We start from the raw sequence: 13,434 nt of genomic DNA, 5'->3' as shown, positions 1-13,434 counted from the left end.
GACATGTGGTACTCAAGTAAAGCTCTTCAGCTATTTGATATGATACTGTGCTAAGAACAATGTGATAACAGACTGATGTGTAAAACAAGGACACAGACATGTGAAGCATACATTTATTATTATTTAATTTAAATTATTTACATGTATTTGTTTAGTAGGACAAGCTCAAATGGGTTGCATGAATACTGAGTTTATTGTTCTGGTTAAAGTCAAAGTTTCTTCACTCAAAGGTTATTTCATGAAACAATGAAACCTTTCTGTGTTTGTTGTTTCTTGCTCTACCAAAAACATAGTGAAGTGTGACTTCAAAGCCAGGTATAAGTGAGTGTTAAGAGTGGTCAGATTGACAACGCACACCCTGATTTCATCCTTCTCATTTGTTTATTCTTTTAAGTACAGCGTTTCTTTGTGTGCTATGGAGTGGTGTGGTGTGGCGTGGCGTGGTTGAAAATTTGTTTGCCCTTCCACTCTTTTCCCCAAATCTTACACCTGTCCCCAATTAAAGGCCCTGGCCACACCTTCTCATGACATCGCTTACCCCCGATGCCAGGTAGCCATGCCCACTCATAATAACGACCATGACAAGTACATTGAAATAATAACAAATGGGAGCGAATAGATAAATGGCTTCAACACTCTGCCCCCAATTGGCCATTATGTGACAATTCATATCAAAATAAAATCATAAAGAAGCCATTAACTCAAGATTGTCTTTGGGCAAAAAGGGGAATAGAAGAGAAAGAAAAAATCTTCAAGAGTTCGAACAGTTCGCCAGAGTCAAAAGTTCATCCTGGAGAGAAAGTTAAGTTGTCCTTTCGGAGTTCATCACAAAACAAATGCATGGCAAATATTCATTTATCAGAACTTAAATTTGTAATATTCTGCAGGATAATTAGATAACACCAGCAAGCTGGTTTACTATATGTACACATATACAGGAGAAAATGTTATTTGATCCTTCTTAGTTTCTTAGCTCAAATTAATCATGATTTGAAGGTATTAAAGCAATTTATAATAGTCAAGTTAAGGACCTAGTCAAGTAAGTCTGTCTGTCAGGTGTGTCGGGTCTGTTAGGTCATGTCTTTCAGGAAGCACAGCTTTGTAATTGGCCTCTCCAGCATGCCGTTCTGGGTCTTGACCTTGACACGACGCACGTGTCCTCTCTTGTCAGGAAAGGTTTCCATGACGCGTCCCATAGGCCAGGAATTGCGTGGTGAGCTTTCATCGATGATCAGCACTATATCTCCAACCTTCAAGTTTCCTTTTACCTCGTTCCATTTCTGTCTCTCCTGCATCAGTGGAAGGTACTCCCGCGTCCAACGTTTCCAGAAGAGGTCTGATATGTATTGGACCTGTTTCCATCTTCTTCTGGAATAGATGTCACTCTTTTCAAAGAGTCCAGGTGGAAGAATGGGCATTCCTCTTAGTTGAAGCAAATGATTAGGCGTAAGAGGTTCTGGATCTGTCGCATCTTCAGATATCACTGTAATGGGGCGGTCGTTGATGACCGCTTCCGCTTCACACAGAGCTGTTTGCAGGCATTCATCATCCATGGTTTGTTCCTTTGTGATGGAGTAAAGGATCTTTTTAACTATTCGGATGAGGCGCTCCCATGCACCTCCATGGTGAGAACCATAAGGAGGGTTGAATGTCCACTTGATACCTTCGGTGTGCATCGATTGTTGGATCTTGTTCAGTTTAAGGTTAGCGAGTGCTTCTCTGAGTTCACGTTCCGTGCCAACGAAGTTTGTACCATTATCAGAGACAATCTCCTTTACTTGACCCCTTCTGCAGATGAACCTTCGGAGTGCTGAGATACAGGAGTCTGTATCTAGGGAGTAAGCCATCTCCAGGTGTACGGCTCTACTGGCAAGACATGTAAACAGGGCTCCGTACCTTTTTACTTTGCTACGGCCTCTCTTCACTTCAATGGGACTGAAGTAGTCAAGACCGGTGTGAGTAAAGGGTGGTAAGTCAGGTGTTATGCGTATAAGGGGTAGGTCGGCCATCTTCTGTTTCATTGCAGCACTATGCCATCGTCTGCAGATTACGCAGTTGCGGGTTATCTTTCTAGCAGTTGAGTTGGCTTTGATGATCCAATATTTCTTTCTGAGCTTTGATAGCATCTGGTTTCGTCCAGAATGACCTATTAAAGAGTGAATATGATTCAGGAGTAGACCTGAGAAATGGCTGTCGTTGGGCAGAATGGCCGGATGTTTAGTTTCCTCCGGCATTGCCGACCTGCTCAGCCTGCCTCCGACTCTCAGGATTCCGTTCTGAAGGACAGGGTCTAGTTTGTAGATCCTACTGCTCCTTTTCACAAGTTGGTTCCTTTGTAAAGCAGTCACCTCGTCTTGAAAGGATTGCTGTTGGACATAGGACATAAGAGATTCCTCTGCCTTGGTAAGATCCTCCACTGATAGTTGTTCAGAAATGTTAGTTTTTACGGATATTTGTGTGTGACCTGCTTTTTTCAGTAAACTCTGTTTTTTCAGAATCCATTTGATTTTCAGGAGCCATGCTGCTGATCGGATCAGTTTGTCCCATGATGAGAAGTGCTGAATGAAGCGAGTCAAAGGGCCTTGGCTTTTCGAAGCAATTGTAGCGAAGATAGCAGCAGGTTTCTTGATCTCCGGATCAGTGTCGGAGATTACAAGTGGTATTTGAGCAGGCACTGGCCAATCTGTTTCAGGTTGCAGAAGGAAGTCAGGACCTTTTAGCCAGCGTCCCTCTCTGAGGAAAGTCTCAGTTGTAGTACCTCTTGATCCAATATCCGCTGGGTTGAGTTCGGTTCTTATGTGGTGCCATTGTGACTTGTGACTTAGATCTCTGATGGTAGATACACGGTTTGCCACATAAGTCTGAAATCTCTGTGTGTCATTTAGGATGTACTTCAGGACAGAGGTGCTGTCTGTCCAGAAGACAGAGTCGGTGAGGTTTAACTCGAATTCTCTTTTTAGCATTCTGTCGATCCTAGCGGCAAGGACAGCGGCTGCAAGCTCTAGCCTTGGGATCGTTACCACCTTCAAGGGGGCAACTCTTGCCTTTCCCATCACGAATGATGTGTAAACTAATCCATTGCTGCTCGTCATTTTCAGGTAGGTGGCTGTCCCGTAACCTCGCTCACTTGCATCACAGAAGTGATGCAGCTGGGCGCTACAGATGTTGATGTTTGAGGGTTTTAAGCATCTGTTGACCTTCAGATTATGGATCAGGTCAAGATTTTTCAGCCAGTCTTTCCATTTTTCTGCAAGAGGAGCAGTCAAAGACCACCCGGATTGTCTTTTTTCTTTTGTGGTAGACGCCATGGTGAGGAATAAACCACAGTCTTCCGTCGTTCCGGGTGAGCTGTTCTTCGGGTACTCTTTCAGCGTATCTTTTCTTCAAGACGTCATTCATGAAGGCAATGTAATCGTTCTGAAATGCTTCGTCTTTCTTGAATCTTTTGGTAAGACTTAGTGCTCTTTGTTCTGCCACCTTTCTGTTGTTAGGTAGACAAACGTTTTCCTGCCGAAATGGAAGTTGTATTTCGTAATGGCCATCTTTCTTTGTGATTGAATTATTAACTATCCTCAGGAACCTTTTGTCTTCAAACGAATGTTCTTGTTTCTCATTGTAGGCCAACTCGGAGAAGTCCTGATTGTGTTGTTGGACTAGCAGTTCCTCCAGTCTTGACACTGAAATACGGTTAGCAGTAATGCACGGTCGGCCATGCATATCTGCTTGTGCAATGCTTCCGAGCGGTCCATTTATCGTCCAGCCTAAGCGTGTTAGGACTGCATAGGGCCCATCACCTTGACTGTTGATGACCTTTATTGGCTCTATTGCTTTTGGGACATTTGCACCAATCAGCAGTGTAACTTCTGCTCTGATGGAGTTTAGGTGAACGTCCTTCAGGTAAGGCCATCCTTTTATATCCGTCTCTGTAGGAATGTTCTCTTGACTAACAGGAATAGCATTCTGTGTGAAGACCTCTGAAAGTTCTATGAAGTCGCTGTCATCTAGGCTGCTAACTTCCAGTCCGCCTAAGGTATAGGTTTTCACAGGTTTTTCTTGTACCATTGTTCGCAGTAGAATCTCAGTTTTTTTTCCTCTCACAGATAACTGTTCCATTAGTTCCTCGGTACAAAATGTTGCAGTGCTGCCGGGATCCAGGAAGGCATATGTTTGTATGACACAGCTGCCTTTGTTGGTTTTCACTTTTACAGGTACGACTGCCAGTCTATGATCCGTGTTTCTGGCCCCTGTGTGCTCAGTTGAGACCATAGCAATGGTAACAGGATTGTTCTTGATGGGTGATTGTTTCTCTTTCTCTGTAATGTCTGATGAATTAAAGTGTTTAATATGCAGTACAGTGGGATGTTTCTTTTCACAGGAATGACAGGTAAGGCGATTTTTGCACATTTTACTCATGTGACCTTTAATCAAACAGCCAAAGCAGAGTCCATGTTTCTTCAGAAACTCAATTTTCTCTTTGTGAGAAATCTTTGACATAGCTCTGCATGCTTCCATCACGTGATCTCCTTGACAGAATGCACAAGGCCTCATAAAAGCATCCTTGTTGACTGTACTGGCACACTGTAATTTTTCTCCTCTTACTTTTGTGTTATGGACCATGTTGGGGGGGGGGGGAATGCAATTTCATCTGTGCTGTATGTTTAACATGTGGCATATTTGACAAATAAAGAACCTTGAACCTTGAACCTTGAACCTTGAATGTTGGGTTCTGTGCGGGTTATAACTGGAGTAACTGCGGTGACAAAACTTTTCTTGCTGCTTGATCTATTGTACAATGAGTCAGTTTTGTGTTTTCTTAACTTTTCGCCTCCAGTTGTATCTTGAATGTCTCCAAACACAGGATCTTGAATGATTTTGGCTTGTCTTTCAATAAAGGTTATCAGATCTTGAAACCTTGGTCTTTGCTGTGTTCTTTCCATTATGTCGCATACAGCAGATCTCCATTTTTCTCGAAGCTTAAACGGGAGCTTTGAAACCAGTTGCTTCATGTTAGAAGGCAGGTCCAGTTCTGTCATGTATGGAAGATCTTGGACTGCGTTGCCGCAGCTTCTTAAGTAAAGAGCGTAGCTGTGAAGAGCCTTTCCATCATCTGTTCGTATTGAGTTCCAGTTCAAGGCCTTGTCAATGTATGCTGTTGTTATTTTGAAGTCATCACCAAAGTGATGTTTCAGCAGGCGTTTTGCTTCAGCATAACCACTTGTGGCATTCATATGAAAACAGCTTCGAACTAACTCATTTGGCTGTCCTGAAGTGTAATGCTCCAAAAAGTACAGTCGATCCTCATCGCTGTTGGCCTTTTCCTCGATGTTATGCTTGAAAGCTTGTATGAATGGTCGGAAAGCAAAAGGATCACCATTGAATACAGGCACTTCTCTTTTTGGAAGTGAAGCCTGTCTCTGCTGCATTACAAGCAGGTTTGCTAGGTCCGTTTGTCTTTGCATAATGGTTGTGAGGTCGAGGCTTTGATTCATTTCATTTTTAGGTGTAGAATGTTCTTGTTTATATGACTGATCAGGCGTGTCAGTATTAGATTTATGATGAGTTATAGTTTTTGCATGATCTTCTGGTTTTATTTTGCCGTGTGATTTTGGGATCTGTTGAGCCTGAATTATTCTTTGTAGTGGGGTTTTTGGTATTGCTCCAAGCTCTGCAAAACCGAGATGTGATAGGCTTCCGTTTGTTCTTGTAAACAGGACAGATTTTGCCTCCAGTGATTCCTTTGGGTCAGGTGGTTTTTCTTTCACATATTCATGTTCATCCCGATTTATTGTCCTTCCGGGCGCTGAGAGAGTCGGCAGCCTGTTACAGCAGCTCCGACTCTTCTTTCCTTATATTGTTATAAAACTGTTATTATTGTTGTTATTTTTTGTATTATTTTTGGGCATATTGCCTGCACTACTGCAGCGTTTTAGTTGCAGGAAGTACGGTACTTTTTTCGGGACTTTTTTCTCTTCTTGCCGGAATGATCACGTACAGTCGTGAGGAACTACTGCGCCTCAGGCATGGAGCCGGTGTCCCAACCTCACGCATCCCTGAGGACTTATGGAGAGGGGTACGCCGGGGGAGGAAAGCCGGCACTAAAGTCAAGGAGAGGAGAAGAGAGAGGATCGAGAGAGTCCGTAAATTTAAACCTTTTCTGCCGTCGATCATTATGGGGAATGTCCGGTCACTCGCAAACAAAGCGGACGAACTCACAGCTTTAATAAACAGCCAGCGGGTCTACAGGGAGAGCAGCCTGCTTTGCTTCACGGAGACATGGCTACATGGGAATATACCGGACAGTCTCATCGACCTGGCCGGCTTCACGCTGGTACGAGCGGACCGGGGGAGACAGAGCGGTAAGAAGAGAGGAGGAGGCCTTGCTGTCTTTGTTAACTCTAAATGGTGTAATCCCAGGCATATAACTGTGAAGGAACGGGTCTGCACTCCCGACGCTGAACTTTTAGCGGTAGGATTACGCCCGTATTATCTACCACGTGAGTTCTCATATGCCATCATTGTTGCTGTCTACATCCCACCTTCAGCTGTAGCTGCGAGCGCGAGTGACGTCATACACACTGTGATCGCGGGGCTACAAACACAGCATCCCAGTGCCCTCATACTGATCAGCGGGGACTTTAATCATGTCACTCTCTCCTCTGTACTGACGAACTTTAAACAGTATGTAAACTGCGCTACAAGAGGGAATAAAACCATAGACCTGCTGTATGCCAACGTGAAGGGAGCATACAGCTCTTCTTCCCTCCCACCCCTCGGGGAATCAGACCACAACCTCATCCACCTTGATACCACCTACAGGCCCCTGGTGAAACAACAGGTGGCCAGAAAAAGGACTGTGAAGGTTTGGTCTAAAGACTCTGAGGAGGCCCTGCAGGAGTGTTTTAATGTCACAGACTGGGAATTGTTTCAGGAGGAACACGGTGATGACATTGAAGGACTCACTCACTGCATTACAGATTACATCCGGTTTTGTGAGGATACCATAGTCCCTACTAAGAAGGTTCGCTGCTTCTCCAACAACAAACCATGGATCAACAAAGACATCAAAGGCCTTCTTAACAGCAAGAAGAGGGCATTCATGGCTAAAGACCGGGAGGAGCTCAGGGCTGTCCAAAAGATTCTAAAGAAGAAGCTGAGGGAGGCCAAGAACAGCTACAAGGAGAAGATTGAGGCCAAGATGGGCCAGAACAACTCAAAGGAGGTGTGGAATGGCATGAAGCAGATGACTGGTTACAGCAAGCCTGTGACCAAAGCTGAAGGAGACCCAGTTTTTGCTGCTGAGCTGAACCTATTTTTCAATAGGTTTGACTCAACCCCCACCCCGGTGAGCTCAGACAGTGGGTCTGGGTCTTCAACCATCACTCCAACTGCCATTCGCACCTCTGTTGGTGACTCGGCTTGCCCCCCCATCAACGACCGTACTACCTTCCCCTCTCTCAGCTTCTCACCAGCTGCTTCAAAGGACAGCCCTGCCCCAGCAGCAGCTTCAAAGGACAGTCCCACTCCACCCCCCCCCACCCCCCAGCTCCCTACTTCCGGAAACAAAGAACAGTCCCCCACACCCTCCCCCCACTCTCACTCTCACTACGAGCCAGGTACAACGACAGTTCTCCAAGCTCTGCATAACAAAAGCCAGTGGACCAGACAACATCAGCCCCAGGATCCTCAAGGTGTGTGCTAGGCAGCTCGCAGGAATCTTTCGGCACCTCTTCAACCTCTCCCTCAGGCTGATGTTGGTGCCTGACCTGTGGAAGACCTCCTGCATTGTACCAGTTCCTAAGACTGGTCGTCCCAGCTCTCTTAATGACTACAGGCCTGTGGCACTCACGTCACATGTCATGAAGACATTTGAGAGGCTGGTTCTCCAGCAGCTAAAGACCCTGCTCACTGCTTTCATAGATCCACTGCAGTTTGCTTACCAGCGGCTCATCGGCGTGGAGGATGCCATCATCTTCCTGACCCATAAAGCCCTGTCACACCTGGAGAAGCAGGGAAGCACTGTGAGAGTCATGTTCTTTGACTTCTCCAGTGCTTTTAATACCATCCAGCCCGGCCTCCTGAGGGAAAAACTGCTGGATATTCATCTGCACCCTGACACCACAGCCTGGATCTACAACTACCTCACTGGCCGACCACAGTACGTCCGAGTGGACGGCTGTGTCTCTGATGTGGTGATGAGCAACACTGGAGTACCCCAAGGAACTGTTCTGGCACCCTTTCTGTTCACTCTCTTCACCTCAGACTTCAGGTTTAACTCTGGTTCCTGCCACCTCCAAAAGTTTTCTGACGACTCCTCCATCGTGGGCCGCATCACTGATGGCAACGAGGACGAGTACAGAGGTCTGATCGAGAGCTTCGTCACATGGTGCAACAACAACCATCTGAAGCTCAACATCGCCAAAACAAAGGAGGTGGTAGTGGACTACAGGAGGAAGAGGTGCCCCCCTGCCCCAGTCATCATTCAGGGGGAGGAAGTGGAGAGGGTGGACTCCTACAAGTACCTTGGGGTTCACATTAACAATAAGCTGGACTGGTCCCATAACACTGAAGCCATCTTCAGGAAAGGACAGAGCAGGCTGTTCTTCCTGAGGAGACTCAGGTCTTTCAGTGTCTGCGACAGACTCCTCAAGGCCTTCTACCAGTCTGTGGTGGCCAGCACACTCTTCTTTGCTGTGGTGTGCTGGTGGGGGGGCATCAAGGCTGGTGAGGCAAACAGGATTAATAAACTGGTTAAGAAGGCCCGCTCTGTCGTTGGTCTGGAACTGGAGACTCTGGAGACAGTGGCTGAGAGGAGGATGAAGGACAAAATCATATCCATCCTGGATAACTCCTCTCACCCTCTCCATGACGAGCTGTGGGAGATGAGCAGCTCCTTCAGCCAACGCCTCCTCCCCCCCAGGAGCAAAACAGAACGCTTCAGACGCTCATTCGTCCCCACAGCAATCAGGCTGTACAACAGCAGGAGCTAGCCTGTATTTATATATATTCTCTTTATATATAGTATACAATATTATTAGAATGTTTTTATGTTACCTTTATTATTATATTATATCTATACTATACTATCTATATTATATATTACATTATTACAATACACTCTTATATTATTATAACTATATATCTATACTCCAGTCAAATTGCACTATATTTATTATGCTTATAACAGTCAATACTGTTTACATAACCCTCTGATCACAATGCCACTTTAAATTCTTTCACTGGTCACTTTAACATGCCATTCACTGCACAGTATTATTAATATCTTTTCCATTGCCCTGCTGAGTCCACCGTGCTATAGTCCTCTGTATATATCCCCCCATTACTACCTGGATTGTATTTATGCTTATGTTGTTACTTTTTTATTCGATTTTGACTTTTGTTTTTGATTCTGCACTGCTGCTGCTGCTGTAACGCCCGAATTTCCCCATTGGGGATCAATAAAGTTATATCCTATCCTATCCTATCCTATTTCCATCCTTGTCGGTCCGGGTTTTGAGTTATGTTCCATGTTGTCATTGAATTCTTGCAGGGTCTTCATTCTTGCATCAGCTGCAGCAATATCTGCTTCTAATTCCAATGTTTCCATTTTTGAACAGAGTTGAAGCTTCTCCAGTTCCAGTTCATGTCTTTTCTTCAGAGTGGCAGCTCTGGCTAATAGAGCAGCTTTGTCTGCTGCAGCTCTAATGCGAGCTGATGAAACCGATGAGGCTTTTGAGCTGCTCCTTGATGCTTTAGATACGCTGTCTGTCGTATCAACAAGGGCCTGTAGGTCAGACTGGGATTTTATCCAGCGCTCCACCTCACTCATGGATGCAGTGAAATCAGACATTTTTGGATCATACCAATCAAGAGTTTCATTTATTCTTGCGTCACCAGGCAACAGTTTCTGAACAGATTCATGGCACACTTTAAATTCATCAAGCAGTCTTTGAAGTTCAGCGAAACCTTCTTGTACTCTATTAACATCAGCACTTTCTTCCATCATTGTTTTAATTTCATTTAGTTTGCGCGTGCAGTGTCCGAGTTTACCTCTGCGTGATGCGCTTAGTGATTTATACTGTCTGCTGTTCATTTCAGCTTCTGTTTCTGTGTCCGCGAGATCCCCTCCTGCAGCCATCGTCACGGATTCCCCGCTATTCATTTGTTTGATTTATAAACACTTGGTCGGATTCGTTTAATTATCTTTATTTATTTGCTGTCACTTTGTGTCCGGCACGCGCACCCAGCGCTCTGTGTCGGGTACGCGCAGTCACCGCTCAGTGTCTGTCAAGAAACCCTCTGGTTTATTAGCGCTTTAATCACTGAAATCATGTGAGCGCAGTGACTTATTCCATAAGGTGCTTTGTGTTTTATCCGTGCGTTACAAGGAGAGACGATCAGCTGATTGTGCAGCAGCGGCGATCAGCTGTGTGGCTGTGTTTGTGTATTTCCGTATTTATTAATACACGTCACCGTGGGGTTTCTTTATGCATATCCAAACATTTCGTATATCTTCTTTAATGCTTGATTTGCCACAGTCAGGAAGCGGCGCCTCTACTCACGGTACCGGCGAGTTCCTGGCTCTCCGAGACACCAGAACAGCTGATCGATCCTTATTTTCCTGGTTTTCATTCATGAAATCCTTCCAGCATTGCTCTCTCCCCGTCTCTCTCCTCGTGATCGGACGGGCAAATTTTCAACTTTATGTTAAGAGTGGTCAGATTGACAACGCACACCCTGATTTCATCCTTCTCATTTGTTTATTCTTTTAAGTACAGCGTTTCTTTGTGTGCTATGGAGTGGTGTGGTGTGGCGTGGCGTGGTTGAAAATGTGTTTGCCCTTCCACTCTTTTCCCCAAATCTTACACCTGTCCCCAATTAAAGGCCCTGGCCACACCTTCTCATGACATCGCTTACCCCCGATGTCAGGTAGCCATGCCCACTCATAATAACGACCATGACAAGTACATTGAAATAATAACAAATGGGAGCGAATAGATAAATGGCTTCAACAGTGAGTTTAGAAATGAAGAGGTAAGCAGGTTTAGCAGGCAGTCTTCTTTCTCACCAAGGTGTGGTATGAGTCCGTCACGTCTCAGCTCAGTGCCTGGGTTCTGTGAAAAGAGTCATAGTGTCAGTTCCAAACAATCCTTGTACACAAGAAACCATCATGTCAGAAGATATGAATACCTGTGCAGTGAGCAGTGGTTTGTTTTCAAAGAGCAGAGAAGGAGAAGGATGTTACACAGAGTGAGAATTTGTGTTGTGGAGGACAGGGACAGAATGTGTGTGAAACAGGAAGCCTTTAAATCCAACAGAGCGGACTCAGTTGATCCAGATGGGGCCTCAGCCTGGTCTCCACAACACCTCCCCTGCTCTCATCAGGGCAGTAAGCTGGCCTGTATAGTGGTCCAGTTTGGACATGAAGCTTTGCTCCAGATAAATCCTAGTTATTCTGTGAAACTCCTCCTTGATCTGAAATGACAAGGATTCAGAAGTATGACAGTAGTTCATGGTAAATCAGTGACTCATGAATTCTACAGGCGTTTTGAATGCAGGTCAGGGTGAAAAGCAGCAAGCAGCCACTTCTTCAAATCATCAACTTGGAGACAGAGAAACATTTGGCCTCTGGTTTGAACTTTGAGAGAGAAGTCTGTTTAAAGGTTCTTCATGTTCATGCATTGATACAGGAATCCTACACAACATATGTCCATAAATACATTCTTGTTACAGCCTTAAAGGAACAGAGAACATTACAAAGGCTATACAAATTCATCTAGCACAGATTCACAACACAGAGCAGGCCATCTCTCTTTGAGCTCATGGCTGCTGGACTTCAACCCACAACCTCATGCCTTCAACAGGAACAGGTTTTTTCTGGACTTCCTGATCTTGACTTCCTTAAGAAGCTGCTGTCTCTCCATCTCAACACTGTCCCTACTTTCTCCACTTGGGTGTGGAGGAAGGTGGTTGACCTCCGCCCTCTTTGCTCTCTTGACATTTTTTGCAGGATTTTTCTCAGCAGGGGATTTCCTTGGTGATAACAAGCTCAGGACCAGGTACTTCACGCCTTCTCATTTTGGAACAGTAATTAGCCATCTTGTATTTCAGGCGCTGCTGCCACCCGTACATGCCTGAAAATGAGCTGCCAGCTTCTCTAAGGCATGGAGGCTTTTTTTACCAGAGCTTCTACAACTGCCAATATTTGAGGAGCAGTAGGATAGGCAGTGAAGTGGAATATTTGGTCAGCAAGTTTCTCAAGTATGTCAGAGTTCATGCTTGGATTCTGAAGGAGGGAGCCATAATTTTCATAAGCCACATGTCCTGCTTGAAGGAGGATGTCAACATGAAATGAAAAGGTGGGTATCACAACATGAGTTGGCCATGGTTCAGATGGATGCTCTGGTGGCTGTGCTAGAATGATGGTGTCAGATGAGCTAACCGAGGAACTGTCATCCAGGAAAGACAGAGTCATGGAGTCGGGAGTGGAGGATGCAGCAGGTTCATTGATGGGGCTCAATGTGAGAAGAACAGAAGGTTCACTTTGAACCACTTTGACTGTGTCTTTGTCCTGAATAATATCAGTTGATGTTAGAGTGAAGAATTGGTGATCAAAGTCTTTGTCCAGGTCCATAACAGTAAAACTCTGTGATAGATTAAAGCCAAAAGTTCTTCTACTGTAAAAGGAATCCCAGCTGGTAGGATTCACTTATGAGTTTGAGTCTCTTCGATTATAACTCCAAGAGACACTTTTAGAAAATCATGCTCCTGCTTCTAATGCCATCTTGCTGCCGTAATAATAGATCTTAGTCTTGTTGATTGTATAATATGTCATGTGTATCTACCTCTGATGGTTTTGTGAGGGTGCTGTGGGTTTATGGGCGGGATATGTCAGCGAGAGCCTTTATGTGTGTACATTGTATGTAACTGTGTCTGTATTCAATTGTACTGATTGTGTTTTTGTATTCTTGAAAACGAGATGGATCATCTCAAGGGGATATCCAACAAATAAACAGAATGTGTATGATTATAAGTCATAGCTGGGCAGGGCCTGACATCCTCATAGCCTTGGTCAAGCAGAACTGAAAAAACAAAGATAAAGAACAAGGAGACAATTCAATGAGACGACAGGGAAAGAGACTGTGACATGTAACAGCAAGCATTTTAAAAAACAGCTCAAATGTGGAATAATTCAACAAATAAGTCAAGAGGAGACGGTTCATAACAATAAGGCACAAACTGGTTTGAAGGGATACTTGACCTACTTTGATAAACAGATATGGTGTTTAAGAGAAACCATTCCTCCAGCGTATAGATGTGATGATATCCAGCTGTACTGCTCTTTTAAGCCTGAAGCTGAGCTCCCTACTCCATTGTCTCATAGAAATTAAAGAATGTCTGAGTGAAAACTCTCTGCAGCTCAATGCAGACACAACA

General features: G+C 44.7%; 1 protein-coding gene across 1 annotated transcript in view; it reads right to left on the bottom strand.

Moving 5' to 3' along the window:
• The window catches only part of LOC306835073 (NLR family CARD domain-containing protein 3-like), a 276,939-nt gene that overhangs the window by 120,860 nt on the left and 142,645 nt on the right, over window positions 1-13,434 (bottom strand). The gene's annotated exons all lie outside the window — the stretch shown is intronic.

Source organism: Symphodus melops (genome assembly GCF_947650265.1).
Source record: "Symphodus melops genome assembly, chromosome: 14".
NCBI lineage: Eukaryota > Metazoa > Chordata > Actinopteri > Labriformes > Labridae > Symphodus > Symphodus melops.
Note: the sequence above shows the minus strand (reverse complement) of the source record. Positions and strands in the feature narration are given on the sequence as shown.